General features: G+C 41.1%; 2 long non-coding RNA genes across 2 annotated transcripts; both read left to right on the top strand.

Annotated features, from left to right (window-relative positions):
- Positions 1-411: 411 nt before the first annotated feature.
- On the top strand, positions 412-3,175 carry LOC148160371 (uncharacterized). The gene is made up of 2 exons (XR_015764536.1): positions 412-606; positions 3,000-3,175. It is a non-coding gene; the product is annotated as an uncharacterized LOC148160371 (long non-coding RNA).
- A 1,529-nt stretch (positions 3,176-4,704) lies between these two features.
- LOC148160370 (uncharacterized) lies at positions 4,705-10,922 on the top strand. Its single transcript, XR_015764535.1, has 2 exons — positions 4,705-6,779; positions 10,270-10,922. It is a non-coding gene; the product is annotated as an uncharacterized LOC148160370 (long non-coding RNA).
- The last annotated feature ends 1,044 nt before the right edge of the window (positions 10,923-11,966 follow it).

Raw genomic sequence — 11,966 nt, 5'->3', positions numbered from 1 at the left:
CCATGAGGCGTCTATGCTTATATTATGTCTATGGCTTTCACCACCAGAGAATCAAAACGACATGCACCACACTTTGCGACCTGTTGCTGATTTACAGCTGAACCCACAGGGCGAGAACCACACAGTGGGACCACGTGGGGGACATGTCAGATTGAACCGGAAATGATACTACTACATCATAGCTTAATAACAGGAAACGTACACAAAGGGTGTTCGGGACATAAAGGGCATCATGAGCCAATGCTGGTTTAGCTGCAGACACCTGAACTACTCTCTCACACACACACACACACACACACACACACCTGTGGCAAGGCGAAGACCAACGTTTGCTTCGTCTTCATCTGGGGCGACTTGGGGGCCAGCTGCCACAGCGGCCAGATGGACGCTATTTCTCGGGAACGGGAACAAAGCAGGAGGCGTCTCACCGAGCTGGTCTGCTCTCCTGGTTGAGAACGTGACTCACGACTGCAGACAGCTGGCTGGCACCACTCCTCAGAAACCTGCCAGCTGATCCCGTCGGGGCCCCGCGGCCCCGCCTCGGTCCTGGCTCCAGCTGTCTCCTCCGCCGGTCACCGTGAAGGCGGGAACGACGGCTCGTCAACGGTGAGACGGAGCTGGGACATGAGCTTTGTTTATTAGTAAAAATACCTCCAATAAAGGAATATCTGGCAGTCTAGAGGAAAAAAAGAATTATGTTTAGTCACCAATGTCGATGTCCTAAAATGTCTGGAGTGCAGTGAGGAAGTGCAACATTTTTAGCCAATTAATCTTTACTTGTATATTAAATAGGCAAAATAGTGAAATAAAAGACAAAAACACAATGACAGATGATTAAAATACACAAAAAGAGTAACATAACCAGCTTAAAGCCAAGAAAAATTAATTCAAAATTCAAATTTGCTTTATTGTGACTTTACCCAATGTGGGAAGAAATGAAGCCCATAAAGCAGTTTTCTATTTTAATTTTTTTATTATTTCAATCTTGTGAAGATGCATGTCCCCTCATACCTTAACTTGCTGCTGTGACACCTGAATTCCCCCAATGTGGGACAAAAAAATATATATATTTGCTCTATTCTTTGGCTTAAAATTGCAAACATTTTTGGCATTTTTTCGAGAAAAAGTTGGAACGTTTTTCTTACTCCTCCTTCACACTTTTTTCATTTCGTGCTTTTTAATAATTCTTCTGTCACTTCTTTATTTGACCAGTATTTATTTATTTATTTAGGGAACCTTGATGGATGAGTTATTTAATTATTCAGAGCTTGAAAAGAAGCACCTACGTATCAATCAACCTGGCAGACAAGGCATTTTACACCAGACTGTTTGAAACTGCAGTTACAGAGACTCATTTGCAGACTAGAGTCTCTACAAATTATCAGTAGAGACTTATAATTTACTCCAACTCAATCTAAAATGCTAAAAACAACAGCTCAACATGTTTTGCATGTATATTACGACATGATGAAGAAAAAAAATCATCCTACTCCCTGCCTTTATTGAAAATTATACTTTTTTTTTTTAAAGCCAAGAATACCTTAATGATCTGAGCTGAGATAACAGAAATAAAATTGGGGGGAATATCTTTTCTTGAAGAAGCTCCCTCCTGTTGTAATTAGCCTTTGCATGACAGGCTGAGTGCTGCTCTTTGTCATCCCACAGGAGGAAAACGCAGTTTTTGTTCACCTATCAATACATGTTCACGCTTTTTGACAGGTCGTTTTAATTCAGTTGCATTTTCGTCAGAAAATTTCACATTTTTCAAGCAGTTTTAGCTCAAAAGGCGGTGGGATCTGGATAATTACAGTTGGTTGTAAGACGCAGATTTTGGGACCGGGGGTGAGGGGTGGCGGTTTATGTTTAACATCTAAATAACGTCACAGTGAAGCAGGACCAACAACCACCATCATATTGTGAATGAAGTATCTGTTACTACATAAGTTATGCTGTATATCACTGATGTATCTGTTTAGGGCAGGAAATAACACCCTAACGCACTACATTTATACTTTAAGGTATAACTAAGATCCGAGTGTTAGAACATTTGTTTTCCAGCCTGGAATTGGCAAATGCTTGAACCTGTATCGCCTGTCTTGATAAAAGTTGGGAGAGGAATCAGCTGACTCGTGTCTCTTTAAGCAGGAAGAGGATGTAAAGTTTAAGAATTTCTAAAAAATACGATGTATTTAGACTGTAACTGGTATCTGCCTCGGCCTTAATTGATATCAGACTATAGTTTATGATCTATACAGGGAGTAAGAAAAAGTCGCATTTACCGCCATAAATAAGTGCAAATATTTCCAAATTAGCATCACAAAAAGAATCAGAAAATCCTGGAGGAACTGGAAAGATTATTAATATTATTTAATTTTAAGAATTTATTGATATTTTAACAGTTTGTGAACAAGGTTTATCAATGCATTATGGTACAACCGGCCCTTTAAGAGCATTCATGATCTTGATTTGGCCAAAAACAAAAATGGGTTTGATGCCCTTGATCAAGAGGATAAAATATCTCACCTGGACCAACAAACTGCTCAATGTTGTATTTTTTTTTCTTCTTTTTAGTAAAATACAATTTAGTTGTAATTCTGTTAAACACTTATCTAAAGCCTGGAGTAAAATAAGTTGAAATATTATCAGAGAGAAATTAGTTGGTTATTAACAGAACACGGTGTGTATTAAAAAGAGAATAATACACACACTGTCCCAATTTCCTAATCACTCTATTTGCAGCTCCAATTGTTGGATACATTCATGTGGGAAGCAAAACAAAATTCAAAATTTACCTCATAAAAGTCATGTCATTTTGTGTAACAAAAAAAAACAATGAAGCAGAGGAAATTCACCTGCTCGGATGGTACACTCTTTACTCATTTTTTTTTAATATATCAGCTCAGCAGATGACTGTGTGATGATAGAGATGACGCTCGTCTGAGCATAATGACTAACTCTCCGTTTTTTTTTCTTTTTCTTTTCTGCCTCTCGTTTTCTAGGACTAGCTGTAATACCAGAGCACGAGAGGGGATCGTTTCTACGTCAGAGGCAGCAGCAGTCGCAGCAACGCCCCCGCACCACATCTCACATTCAGGGAGGACGACTGTGAATGAAAAAAATAATCTTCCATATAAATAAATTCTTGTGTTTGGATTTGCACTGAATATGCTCAAAACTTCACAACTGCTGGTATGTGAATGAGTGGAGAAAACTCATTCTGCACGAAAACAGAAAAGCAGATGCTATTTCTGTAAGTGTGTGATGTTGTGTTTTACATGTTCCTGGGACACTCTTTGTTCTTCCGTCCGCTGCTCGTCTCTAATCATCTTGAAGCAGTGTCTTCCTTCCCTCAAACAACAACAACAACAACATGAGTAAAGCTGCCACCAGTCCAATTAGATGTGAGACTGTGACAGTGTTAAGATCTGCTTCGCCTGACACTCACACCTTATCATGTCACTCACTAATGAGAACTCTCCGGAGTGACTGCATCCATGATGATGAAGCAGTCACGTTTTTTTCTCTCTCTTTCTCTCCTCCTCTTCGTGCGCTTTCATCTGCCTCTGATCTCCGCGGCTCCGCTCTCAGGCCGGCTCGATTCTCAAGATTCTCCGCGCCTTCTTGGCTGTGTGGTCAACAGGAAATGAGGAAGGGCTGAATCACGCTGCGAAGGCTCTCCCTGTCATCAATAAAACCTTTGTGATGAGGCTTAATGTATTTTCTAAGAAGTCCCTGCTGCTCCATGTGAGATGGAGAGCCGTGAGACGGGACTTCTCCTTATCGGTTCGCTTTGTGCGTCTCGTCTTTTGATGTTAATCTGGCCTGCGTACAGCTTCGGAAACCGAATCTGAGATTTACACTGAGTGTGGACAGTTTTTCTAAAATTTACTTCAGCCTCCACATTTATTACCGCTTCTGATAAGGTGTAATAAATCTTGTACGATACTTCGGATTTTGATATCGAATCGACACCCAGCAAATGCAGGACCAGACTCACCGATATTGATATGGGTACCGATACCAATGCAATACTTTTAATTGTCTAGGTTTAAGATATCATGAAGCTTCAAAGGTTTTTCCTTTGAATTATTTTGTTAAAACCTAGGACAGAATTTGAACATAGTTTGAGTGGATCTCATCCTGTTATGTCAACCTTAATTTGGGATGGAGGCTCACTCGCCTCCTTCCCAGCTCGCCTCTTTCATGTCCTGCGTGAAAACGTTGTACAGAAAAAAGGAGGAGAAAAAAAAGGGAAAAGACACAGCCACAGCTTTGAGCAATTGCATGAGGCTTGCACGTGCGCGTTGAGCAGCGTTGACAGAAAGCGCGTGAGTCACAAAGTTAATTATATATATAAAAGGCTCTTCTCTGTGTGCTGCTTTTCATCCTGTTTCTGCGTTAATACCCGGAGGCTTCTGTTTCCATCTGTCTCCCCGTTTCTTTGTTGTATGCTTTCATGCCCCAAGGATTGTGTCTCTGTCCTGATCGTTCTGCGCCTCCAGACTTTTTTCTCTTTTTAATGTGCACCGACTTCTGAATGAAGCATGAGACGTGACGTATCTCGACATTGGAGCACATCAACTGTGCCGCATAAGCAGGCCTGACACTTGATTGTCTTCGGTACGGATGCGTGTAAAACCGGCTTCGAAAGTTTGATTTTTGTTTTCTGAAACGGCAACAGAGATAAAAATAGTAGACTGCATGTATTTCCTCTGTGGTCTTAAGAGAATAACGGCGCCCTTCCTCTTTAAACAGACACAAACAAAGAACACACTGTCTGACGTCGACGTTCAGCTCTGAGGCAGACGAGTGAAGGAAAAAAAAAAGAGGAGAAAAACGCCCCTGGAATGAAAACAAAACAGGCAGAGCTTTGATGAGTTGCTGAACTTGTCATTGTTCCTGTTGCATAAACCGAAACGCCTGCAGGCAGGTGCACCGTAATGATGTCACTGGTGACTTTGCATCAGGCAAAGTGGGGCAGACAAATAAGTCGGGGCCGCATCAGCTGGTCTGCGTGTGTTTCACTTCAAACCACAGAGACCTGAGACGCCCCGCCGTCGTGGGAACAGCCGGGATCATGTGTTAAGTCAGCTGTTGAAATTTATGGAAACTCAGGCTATTTCCACCCGACGGAGATTATTTAATCTTGTACGAGTTTTGGACAGTTTAGGTTCTTCTTTCACAAACTGGTCCTTGTAAACCTGCACAGGTTCCGCGGCGAGTTTCGTGTTGTTTGGAAATCCCGTCAGCGATTGGGACTTTTGGTAGTTCAGGCAGATAAAGGAATGTTGTTTGATGGGTTGGTGTCAAACCTCAGCTCTGTTTGTTGTTTTTCTCAGACCTGCAACCAGCTATGTACTATGGTATGCAGTCATGTAACTGAGGTATTGCCTCTGTGTCGTGGCGAGGTGCAGTAAATAAATATTTCTCTTAGCAACACTGTGTTATAGACATTATATTGAAGAAGTGCCAGGGTGTCACATTTTTAGCCAAAATCACTCTGTCATTTGAGAATATTACCAAAAACATGACAGGCCGGTTGTGTCAGAAGGATCCAGGATTTTGTGATTGATTGTTTTTTGCAATCAAAATCGCAGACTTTATGCTGCTAATTTAGAAATATTGGTAAGAAACGTTTTGCGATATTTGTGCTAATATGATGTTAAATGTGACTTTTTATTACTCGCTGTGTAAATCACTGACTAACTTGACATCAAGTAAGGCTGAGGCAGCAGTCACTTAAATCCAATTTTTCTCCAATTTTGAGAACAAATTGCGGTGAAATCAGAAAAAAAGTGGAGATCTGTTGGAGTGATTTATTGATGTAATTTGGAGTCTAGAGGGCCACATAAAAAGCAACGGTGGGCCACATCAGGCCCCTGAGCCTTGAGTTTGACACTTACTTGTTAGATGTAATCTTAAAGGTTGTTGACATTTTGGTTTGAATATACAAACACCTGGACTAATACAGAGCAACGCTATAACTACTATTATTACTTCAGAAGCAAGAAGAAAAGGGATTTAAGGACTTTTTTTTTTCCATTTCCCTTGCTAGAATTACTCTGAAATGTTTTAGTGAAATTGGATTTTCGCCGCTGTAAATCAGAGCTGCATGTCTTCTATATGAATCATAGTTTCATCTTCATAGAAGGATGAAAAACATGGCCTCTTCTTTACTTGTAATCCTGGCTCAGACATGCGATATGCAAGAGGCCTTCAAGCTTTCTCAAGTGCCATTTTGGATATATGTAATTGGGGGGGGGAGACAGAGGCTTTTTGAAGTCTTCCTCGGTTTTTACATTAACACAGGGGAAGATAATGCACTCACTCACATTAGCAAACTACAAAAAAAGAAAAACACAAGCTCAGTTTAAAGCGAATCGTTCTCAACCGCAGGTAGAGGTGGCAGTGTGATTAGTGGTATATGATTCACCCTCTCCTCTCCTACTAACGAGCGCTGTATGTCTAAGTCCAGCCTCTTTGTGTCCGCCTCACACCACCAACTTAACGCGGCCTTACGCAATCCCACACCTCCATACGTTAAAATAACACCGCGCCCTTCCTCTCCCATCCAGGGATGCCACCTCCCTTAAAGGCCGATCCCACAGGGATTCGTGGGAGGATGAGAAGAGGTGGTGGAGGTGACTCTGACCTGAACCGAGCGTCTACGAGGCGAGGCACGGGATAACGCAATTGTCTCCCCTGCTGAAGAAAAGCGGATCCATGACTTGAGTCATCGAGTCCAGAGGGAGACGGCCGATGCCCTAAGAGGGAGTCAGGTCAGATTGTCTCCCATACTGAAGACAGTGGTTACCAGGAATGTCGCCAGGAGGCGAGGGTGTGTGACTGACACACACTGAGTGTGTGTGCTTTGTTCAAATGTGAGTGGATGGAAACAGTCACGACTATGACTTACTGCTGGCATCACAACAACCTTGAAAAGGATTGTTTATTGTGTATTTTTAGTCCACACTCTGGTCATATTCTTTTTGTGGCTCAATATATGTTTTTATCTGAACATCCCTTCCTCATTAAAGAGGCAGCATTATGTCATTTTTTTTAACTTTATATCTTTATACCTGGAGTGTTGCCTTGATTCTTTCATGCATGTTTGAGAAATCCTTTAATCTTCCATGGCAACCATCTGTGCAAAACGCCTGGTTGGACCTAGCTCCGCCTTCCAGCAAACCCCACCCATGTCTCCCCAACTCAGCTCCTTCAGACTAGCCAGCAACAATTAGCAAACACCTGGTGGAACTGCGCATCTACTGAGCTACTTCTTAGCGCAACACTGGAAAAAATGTTGTTAAAGAGTTAATAGAGGAGCCATGTTGTGATGACTTCCTGAAGGCAGAGTTTAAGAAAGAGCAGGAGCTTCTTAAAGAGACAGAAGCCCAAATTCTAGGCATTAAATTATGAGGTAAAATTTCTCTTAAGTCACATTTGATCTTTAAAGCTAATATAAAAAGGACATTTAAGATTCAAATACTACATCAGACCAATAAAAAAAACATTGTGAGGCAGAAATGTGGACTTTATTAAAAGTGTTTTCATTACTGGCTTAAAGATTATTTTCAAAAACTGATACTGTAGATACATGAACATCTCAGTAAATTGTAATATGCATTCTCCAAAGAGGCTCATTTGTCAGATTCAGCATTTATGTTGAACGTAATAGATGCAGGTATTAGCCATGTTTAATATGGTTGTCTTTATTAAACATGTTGTCTTTCGTTCTCCAATTACAGATGTGAAGTGATGCACTTAGAGCTTTGATATATAGAATGATCATCACTAATGTCTGTAAATGTTAGGTATGAGGAAGTCTGTTGTCTAAACTATAAAAAATGCCCACTGAAAATAATGAAACACTTTATTATGTATGAAAGAAAACCTTCCAAGGCGGCGTGGAATTACTGCTTACACGTTCTGACGGTGAAGAACAATCAGCCAGTGTTTGTTTCTATGATAACGGCGTATTATGGTAATCACAAGAGAGCCTGCTGAGCGATTGACTGACAGCTTTTTAAAAAAAAACTGTTTACGGCTACAGCAGCAGCCTGCGGCTTCAAAACAATTCGGGAAAAAGACCTAATGAGGAAAAAGTGTTGACTTTCAGTCACATGATCTTTTTGTTTATGCTGACTCAGGGGGTCAGTGACGTGACACACTGCAAACCGTGTTTACCCAAATCTACAAATGCACAACACTCACCAGGAAGGTATGTGCATGCACAATTAAAAGAGGCATGACAACTTTTTCCAATGTTCACGCCTCCGAGAGATTGGCTCAATACGCGTCACATCGCTTGTCCATCAGACCTGAAAGGTTTAAATTCATAGGATAAACATCCACTTACTGGAAGTCCCAGGACATATAATTCAGTTTTAAATACCTTTCTTTAGCTTGCGCCTATAAAAAATAAAACACGCAGTGGTGTGTCGTGTGTGTGAGCCAAAAATCTGGCAAAAGGCAGAAAGATTAAAAAAAATAAATAAATAATATCCGTGCAAGAAGTGACAGCGCTTAGTCATAAATCTCAGTTTCGCCTGCAGCAGCATTCCTGCCTGACGGGCATGAAAGTAAAATGTTTGAGCGAAACTAAGCTAACATTTCACTTGCTGAGGGAATGCTAATTGCATATTTGTCAGGAATTTGCTTCTGGTTCAGACAATGTCACACCAAAAATGTTGGGAAATCTTTCCTTGTTTGGATTTTTATGGAAAATTAAGACAGGATTAATACAGTTACGCTTATATAACTTAAACTGGTACGTTACGATACTTCAAACTGAATGACGTACACCCGCTGAGTAAAGTTTGAAAAACATTTTCCTTTACTTGTAAGACATGAACAAATAACTCTCTGTCACCTGGCCAAAACATTACAGGGACGTAATTATATAAGCATTAATTCAGACTGTGGCAAGAAACATTATGGGACCTTATTTTTAAAGTTGCAATCGTCAAATTCTACCAAGGAAGAAATAAATAAAAATCTTGATGGATCCTGTTTCCACAAACTGTGGACCAAGGATTCTGACTGGTCTGTACAAATGTTATAAAACCCCAAGAACAACAGAAACTCCCTCAAATCTGAAGGTATTTCTTTTGAAACTATACCTTTCTTTGATGGAGAAATACATGCTACATTGAAACCCAATGCATACTGTGGTACTGAGGCTCAAAACAAAACTGAGATCTTTTTTTTTTTTGCTTGAGAAAACCAGGTGTTTTCCACTGAGCGTTTCACTTTTAGCTTACGTTTCCTCAGACATGCTGTCCGGCTAAAATGGAAAGCCCATGACTGGGATTATTTTCAGGTTTCATTGTAATATGTAGCGAAAGCGTCGCTCGCACCTGCGTTCAGCCACAGCATCCTGTGTTATTGTCGGGCCTCTTTTAGCGAGTGTTCATTTTCTGACCGTAGTCGCAAAAGCAGCGAAAACAGTTCAGCATGCTCCCTGCAAAGAACTGAATCTGCCTGATAACTAAGCCAGACAGCTTAATAGTAAAAAGATAGAGTAATTTGTAGAGGTTTAATTGTCAGTCGTGGTTCATTTATGTGTTGTAGAAAGATTTCAGTGACTTTGTGAAACTCTTAACAGCTAGCAAGACCAAACACCCAGTTTCAGATGGTTATTGAAAAGCAATTCAAACAGAAAATGTTTCTATCCTTATGATGCAATCCCACTATGTCACTGAATATTAAATAATTTCTGGCACTTTAAAAAGTGACGGATAAGTTTCTTTTAGCTGAAATGCTGTTTTCTCTTTGCCAACTGGATCTGTCGGCTCAGTCTCATCAGTCAGGGATTTTTTGGGTTTATTTTGCCTCTAACAAATTTTCTTCCAGTTTTTTTCTATTTATTTCTCATTAGATATTAGATATTCACTGAGCTTTGGGTTATAACCTGAAAACATACGGACAAATTCAGCAGTTATGAATAATCTAGCTGTGGTTGCTGGGAAGTTATTCCAGTGGACTGACATTAAGAGTTTAGGATTCAGATTCAGATCTTTATTCACGTCCCAAATGGGCAATTCGGTTCACAGCATCAACACACCAACAAGTGGCACTAAAATCCACATGGAGGCTAAAAACACAAACCACGTCGATCATAGGCATACATCTGCCGGTGAGACTAAAAAGGTGAACAATGAATGAACAATACTGCAACCTGGGTATTTTTAGTGTGACTTGTTTCAAACTAATAAAACCAGCTGTTAACCTTTCACCACTCTAAACACTTCCTCCCTTTCCCAGAAGACCACACAATGAACGTGCAAAACATCTGAACTACCAGCGTCTCTCCCCAGATGGGTCCTCATATCAGCTCTGTCATGATCATCCACTGACACTACAGTCCCTGCTATCATCGTCATCGTCATCACCACCGTCGTTCTCGGCGATCACACCCAGTGTAGCAGCCAGGTGGGCTGCGTGCGCACTCAGCACGTCGCGCTCCTGCCCGGCGGCTCCGCGTGACGCCAGCTGAGCCCTTGGCTTAGGGCTGCAGCCTGCTGGGAGGAAGCAGAAGCCAGAGGAACGGAGGAGCAGATTGGTCAAGATTACTCACTGTTGTCTGACTTTGAGGCCGGCGTGTTTGTGCGGGATGTTGGTGGGTAAACAGGGGCAGAGGGTGCTGGGCCCAGATACCACGCACCGGGTCTGTTTCCTTCCCTCCAGGACGCAGGCCATCTGGGTGGGAGTGTTCGTCGAGAGATAAAACATGTAAAATAAAAAATCAACTAAACAAATGTCCGTATTGAGAATTATAAAGCAAATCTTGAAGCGCTGATCTCATGTCCAAAGATGCCTACCAGTTGTTATGACAATCTCGTATGCAAATCATAGTTTTGTTTTGTTTTTGTTGTTTCTCCACGACATAAAGCAACGAATTAAACTGCAGAAGAAGAACATCTTGATTCCGAACGGATCATTTTGGTCTTTTCAGACATCAAGAGAAGCAGTAATTGTTCACGCCCGGACAGGAACAGCAAGTTCAGGACATTTTCCGCATGTAAAGCAAAACTGTAGAATCAGCAGTAAACTGAGTGCAGATTAAAAAGGTTATCCAAACATTCCTCTCCACAGTGTTTAGCATGCAGGAGGGAACAGTTTCCTGTTGGCCAATGTACCCTTCCTGTCCACGCTTCAAGTGACGCTAAACTTCCTTTAAAACAGGAAACTTGCTTGTTTTCTTTGTTGGCTTTTTTTCCAGGAGCTTTTAGACATTTTTTGGATTGGGAGGGAGTTTTTTTTTTTACTGCCTCTTAGGAGTGTAAGCACAATGAACTCTTTTGGGGCATTCTCACATTATAACTGCAAACTTTAATTGTATTTCATCAACTTTTATTTTGTGATACTTTATTGTAACATTTTATTATCCATGAAAAAGTGTGAATATGCATTTGTACAGCCCTCCTTTTGAACATGCTTTAAGCACAGTTCAATACATCGCTTACGTTTGGCACAAAACCTCCAAAAGGTCCATGTAGACCCAAAAGAGCCAGTAGGTCCATGTTGGCTCTGGAGGAGATGCAGAGTTCAACAACTCAAGTTTAACAATCTGTGAACAAGACATCTATTAATCATGAACTTCACAAGTCTGGCCTCCATTAAAGAGTGGCAAGAAGAAAGCATTAAAAGTCCTGCAGTTTCCTGTAAGTCAGATAGGGGGCAGAGGAAACAGGTGAAGGAAGGTTCTCTGGTCAGATGGGACCAAAATATAACTTTTTGCCCAACTTGTCCCAGAAAACAAACACAGTACAGCTTCCTGAATGCACCATCTTCCCCACTAAATATGGCATCATGCAGATGGGGTGCTTTGCTTCACTTTCCAGATGAATAGAAACCCAAATCATACAACCAGAGGCTCTTTGGAAGAGTCGTGCCATCAATAAATAATTTGGGGCTTTTTGGAAGATTAGAAAAAATTCTTGAATAAAGTCAGAAGAGACCCC

The sequence above is a fragment of the Poecilia mexicana genome, unplaced genomic scaffold (assembly GCF_051168715.1).
Source record: "Poecilia mexicana isolate PSO_F unplaced genomic scaffold, ASM5116871v1 scaffold_2, whole genome shotgun sequence".
Taxonomy (NCBI): domain Eukaryota; kingdom Metazoa; phylum Chordata; class Actinopteri; order Cyprinodontiformes; family Poeciliidae; genus Poecilia; species Poecilia mexicana.
Note: the sequence above shows the minus strand (reverse complement) of the source record. Positions and strands in the feature narration are given on the sequence as shown.